The following is a 6,000-nucleotide window of genomic DNA, read 5'->3' as shown; positions in this document are numbered from 1 at the left end:
ACCCCAGTGTTCACAGCAGTACTATTTACAATAGCCAAGACAGAATCAATCCTAATTGTCCATCAGTAAATGAATAGATAAAGAAGATGTGATATACAGGTATATACAATGGCATATTAATCATTAAAAAAAATCTTGCCGGGTTTCCCTGGTGGCGCAGTGGTTGAGAGTCCGCCTGCCGATGCAGGGGACATGGGTTCGTGCCCTGGTCCGCGAGGATCCCACATGCCGCGGAGCGGCTGGGCCCATGAGCCATGGCCGCTGAGCCTGCGCGTCCAGAGCCTGTGCTCCGCAACGGGAGAGGCCACAGCAGTGAGAGGCCCGCGTACCGGAAAAAAAAAAAAAAAAATCTTGCCATTTGTGACAACATGGGTGGATCTAGAGGGTATTCTGCTACGTGAAATAAGTCAGAGAAAAGACAAATACTATACGCTCTCACTTATATGCGGAATCTAAAGAACAAAACAAACAAAACAAACAAAACGAAAATAGAGTCACAGAACCAGAGAGAAATAAACGGGTGGCTGCCAAAATAAGTGAAGGGGCTTAAGAAGTACAAACCTTAAGTCATCTAATGAATAAGTGACAGGGACGAAATATACAGCACAGGGACTGTGGTCAATAATAATGTGCCCTCGGCAATGGGAAAACCTCAATAAATGTTATCTAGCAATTGTTAACATTACACATTGACCCCTAATCTGAGCAAAATGTTGTTGTCTGAGCTTGACATGCATTGTATCTTAACTGATGCAACACCATTCTTCTTTTTTTTTTTTTTTTGGCCATGCCCCCCGTGGCTTGTGGGATCTTAGTTCCCCAACCAGGGATTGAACCTGGGCCATGGCGGTGAAATCGCCAAGTCCTAACCACTGGACTCCCAGGGAACTCCCGTTATTTCATTTTAGAAAGAAGGAACTTGGGACCCAAATGCAGGAAACTGCTTGCAAAATGTCCCAGAACCAGTAAATGTTGAGGTCTTCATTTTAAATAACTTTTTTTTTTTTTTTTAGTGGTACGCGGACCTCTCACTGCTGTGGCCGCTCCCGTTGCGGAGCACAGGCTCCAGACGCGCAGGCTCAGCGGCCATGGCTCACGGGCCCAGCCGCTCCGCGGCATGTGGGATCTTCCCGGACCGGGGCACGAACCCGCGTCCCCTGCATCGGCAGGCAGACTCTCAACCACTGCGCCACCAGGGAAGCCCGAGGTCTTCATTTTACTGCAAGTCTGCCTCCTGAGTAAGAGTACCTTCCTGTGAACAAACCTTCCATAGATGAGGGAGATGGAAGCAGTTGAGGTGATAGCAAATGGAAAGGACACACAACACACCCAATGGGTGATGGTCCCATACCCACAGGGGGGTCTGGTGCCCGTACAAATGTCCCCAGTTCTCTGTGTCTGCGTTGTGAATGTCGACCTCAACTGTGTTCCCTTTCTGCATTATTTGAAAACCTGGGCATTCCCTTCTTGACTCATCTGTGCTGATGGGGAATAGCAGGGGATCAGGAAGCTTTCCAGAGAAGGGGAGAGGTTTTCCACCAGAGATTGGCATAATGGTGAAGAATTAAAACATTAAAAACAAATAACACGACGAGTGGATGAAGAGATGGTGCAGGTTAAAGGCTGGGATGCTTTCAAGGCTACTCAAGCTCATCCCTCAGTCCACTCGGCCCATTTCAGAGTTCTCTAGGCAGAAAAGGGAGAAAACACTCACCCGTTTGTGCCCGAACCCTTTGATCCCAGCAAGACACTGAAACAGAGAAAGACTTGGTAAGAGATGTCTCCCGATAATACAGTGAGTGATTCCCAAACACCTGAGCTCAGGGCATCACGTCTAGACCAAACTGAAGAAAAGTGGCCCTATGGGTGATCTCTCTGTAAGTCACTGACCCCAGGACTTCATAAAGGAAGAGTCCCACAAGAGGAACCCAGGTTATAAACCTCTTATCTACATCCTCTTCCCTCACCAGCCTCCCACACAATTTCCCTTGCCCCACTCACCAAGTCCGAGAAGAAAAATGACCCCCAGGGACATGGCAGCGCCTAAGTCCACAGCTCCGCACCAGGCAGCACAGCCAACTGGGCAGCAGATCTTCGCAGCAGGACACGCCCGTGGAGGGGACAGCCTGGGGCTTTAAACCCCTTGCCGAGGAGTGACAACATCCCCTGCTCAACATAAAGGGGAACCGCTGCTTGTGCAAGACTAGGGCTTTGCCTCTCAGCCCTCCACCATATCACCCCGCTGGGCATGAGTTACTCTGTGGGTTTCCTGCTGTGATCTTACAGCCACAGAGACGTGGGAGATTTGTGCCACGCTCTCCACAATGATTTGTTTATCTACCATCGAAGAACTGAAGGCAGCTTTACCCACCCGAAAAAAATGAGGTGAAATGTAGTTCGAAAAGACGGAATCTAATATATGAAACTACTAGGGATGGTGTTGCAGACCTAAAGCGAACTAGAGAACGTGGTGGAGAGCAATGTGGGTCCAGGGAAGGTGACGGGAAGACCAGTTCTTTTGTAGGATTTGGATTCTCTGTAGTAACAGTGGGTATGAAAAGGTTCAGCTAAGAGTAAATTTTTCCTGAATGGCTGCATTCCAAGGTTTATGTCCTGACCAAGAATCTCTGATGGGGGCATTAATATCAACTCACTAGAAATGAGTGTTTTAGTTTGCTTGGGATGATCAATGACCCTCCTTTAATCTGAGAAACATGTAAATCCCTGAGTATCTGATGTCTTATATAGGCTTCTTTTTTAAAAAAATTAATTTATTTCTTTATTTTTGGCTGTGTTGGGTTGCTGCACGCAGGCTTTCTCTAGTTGCGGTGAGTGGGGGCTACTCTTCATTGCGGTGCGCGGGCTTCTCTTGTTGCGGAGCATGGGCTCTAGGTACACGGGCTTCAGTAGTTGTGGCACGCAGACTCAGCAGTTGTGGTGCACGGGCTTAGATGCTCCACGGCATGTGGGATCTTGCCGGACCGGGGCTCAAACTCATGTCCCCTGCCTTGGCAGGCGGATTCTTAACCACTGCGCCACCAGGGAAGTCCAGAACATCTTTTCTTACCCCTAGCATAGCAAGTAATTTTTCAAGCTTTATTGAGGTGTAATTGCTATGCAAATAAATTTTTACATATTTAATGTATACATCTTGATGGATTTAGACATATAGCAGGTAATTTTTTTGAATGAATCCTGGACATCATGTATGAAAATGTGAGTATCTTACGACCTTCTTCCTCCATAAAATATATCATTTTCATTTGTCAGGAAATTATAGTAGGAGCATATTCCTGTTATTACATGTAACACTGAAATGAATTGCTTTGAGCATTTAGATATATAGATTCTATCAAATATTTGAGAGTTGTTGATGGCTTATGGTAAATGCCAGTTCCTCCTTATTTTCAGATGTGTACACAGGTGCACTGTCACTCTTTGCCCAGCCATACCCTGTGGTGACTTTAGGAGAAACTGTAATTCAGGATCTACGTATGGTCTTTTTACTCTGTCCAAGCAACATGATGAAGGTGACTTCATGAACTGTATCAAGCAGAGCTATAATAGATCCCACATCTCCCCAGTGACAGCAGCCCACAGTGGGATCCGCAGGTGTATGGCTCGTACAAGACGTTCCCCTATAAATGGAAAAGCTCCAGTAAACCACTGAAGCTCATAGTCACAGGTAAGGAATCTACGGCTCGGACACCCTCTCCATCCCTGTGAACTCCCTGGGCCCCTAAACGGACTCGCTCAGGCTATGGGAGAAGAAAAGGCAGCTCCCTGCAGAGGGATGTGTTATCCGCCTATGATCTTCCCAGTCCCTTTCCCAGACTGGGTCACCTCCATGTTGGTGTGTGATATAAAAGGGCAAGTGGAAGTCCAGATTCACTGCCTGTATCCAGTAAAAATTTCCTGAAGCCCTTAGGTGCCTGACCTGGGCCTGGGCAACCCTGGGGGCGCAGGGATGCCTTTGAGAAGATGGCAACACACAGGGGGATGCAGGCAGATTATTTTTCCACAAGTTTTTTTTTTGGGGGGGGCTGCATTGGGTCTCCGTTGCTCCCTGTGGACTTTCTCTAGTTGAGGCGAGCGGGGGCTACCCTTCCTTGCGGTGCGTGGGCTTCTCATTGCGGTGCCTTCTCTTGTTGCAGAGCACGGGCTCTAGGCGCTCGGGCTTCAGTAGTTGTGGCATGCGGGCTCAATAGTTGTGGCTGTAGAGCGCCGGCTCAGTAGTTGTGGCGCATGGGCTTAGTTACTCCGCGGCATGTGGGATCTTCCCGGACCAGGGCTCGAACCCATGTCCCCTGCATTGTCAGGCGGATTCTTAACCCACTGTGCCATCAGGGAAGCCCCCCTGTAGGACCTTTTGAGTCACAGTAAGGACTCCTGGGTGAGAGGAACAGTAATGGAGACTGAATGAATCAGGGAGAAAAAGAGACACAGAGGAAACAAGGACAGAATTGGAGAGGCCTCAAGCTCCTGACAGGTGTAGCAAGACAGGAAGCATGCTTTCTGGGCGTTAGGAAGATGTGCTCAGGTTAAATCGGGAGGGAGCGGGGGGCGGCGCCCGCCCACTCACCACCTTGCCTCTCTTCCTTCCCAGGTGTGGACAGAAAACCCTCCCTCTCGACTCACTGAGGCTCCTCCTCCAAGAAGACCCCCTCTAAGAAGCTCAGTCTGCGGTATCACTCAGAGACCTGGTGTGACACACTCGTTCTTTCCAGGAATGGAAGAGTAGAATTTGCCCAGAACCTAAGCTCCAAGTACAGAGCTGGGGCTTTTGAGGCCGACTTTCCTGTGAATGCCATCTTCCTGATGCGCCCGGGGACCTACGGATGCTACCACGGTCTACACAAGAACTTCCCCTACCTCTGGTCAGAACCCAGTGATGTCCTGATGCTCCCAGAGAGAGGTGAGGGGTCCCCACGCTTCCCACCTGCTCCCGGGACTCCCAGACTATGGCAGCAGCTAGCTAGAGGCAGTTCTTTTGCTTTCAGTTAATGAAAATTAAATAAAACTTAAAATTCACTTCCTCAGTTGCAATAGGCACGTGATGTGCCCTGCAGCCACTGAGTGCCTAACGGCTCCCATATGGGACAGCACAGCCCTAGAGAATCAGTAGTAAAACTCAAATGATAAAGGACATTTCCATCATTGTATGAGGGTCTGTGGGGCAGACCATTTTCAAATGTCAGCTTGTTGACCTGTGACCAAAGAGTCCCTGATGGGGATTGCAGACCCAGTGCTACTGGGGTTGAAAACATGGGGCAGAGATGGAGGGGATCTTAGCCCTGAAAGAGCAACAGTGAGGGACTTCCCTGGCTGTCCAGTGGTTAGGACTCCAAGCTTCCACTGCAGGGGACACAGGTTCCATCCCTGGTCAGGAAACTAAGATCCCACAAGTTTCAGCCAAAAAAAAGGTATTAAACCAAAAAACAAAAAACTTCAAAAAACCCAAAACTAACCGAAAGCTGGCTTTTAAAAAATTAATTCCATTAATTAAAGCTTCCACCTTTAGGGACTTCCCTGGTGGTCCAGTGGTTAAGACTTCGCCTTCCAATGCAGGGGGTGCAGGGTCGATCCCTGGCCCAGGAGCTAAGATTCCCACATGCCTGACAGGAATGTGGCCTTCGCTGGTGGTGCAGTGGTTAAGAATCCACCTGCCAATGCAGGGTACACGGGTTCAAGCCCCGGTCTGGGAAGATCCCACATGCCGTGGAGCAACTAAGCCCATGTGCCACAACTACTGAGCCTGCAACTACTGAGCCTGCGAACTACTGAGCTCACGTGCCACAACCACTGAACCCCACGCGCCTAGAGCCCATGCCCCGCAACAAGAGAAGCCACCACAACGAGAAGCCCGCGCACTGCAATGAAGAGTAGCCCCCGCCCACCACAACTAGAGAAAGCCCGCGCGCAGCAACGAAGACCCAACGCAGCCATAAATAAATAAGTTTATTTTAAAAAAGAAGCAACATTGTAACCGATTCAGTAAAG

The sequence above is a fragment of the Grampus griseus genome (genome assembly GCF_964374135.1).
Source record: "Grampus griseus genome assembly, chromosome: 19".
NCBI classification, from domain to species: domain Eukaryota; kingdom Metazoa; phylum Chordata; class Mammalia; order Artiodactyla; family Delphinidae; genus Grampus; species Grampus griseus.
Note: the sequence above shows the minus strand (reverse complement) of the source record.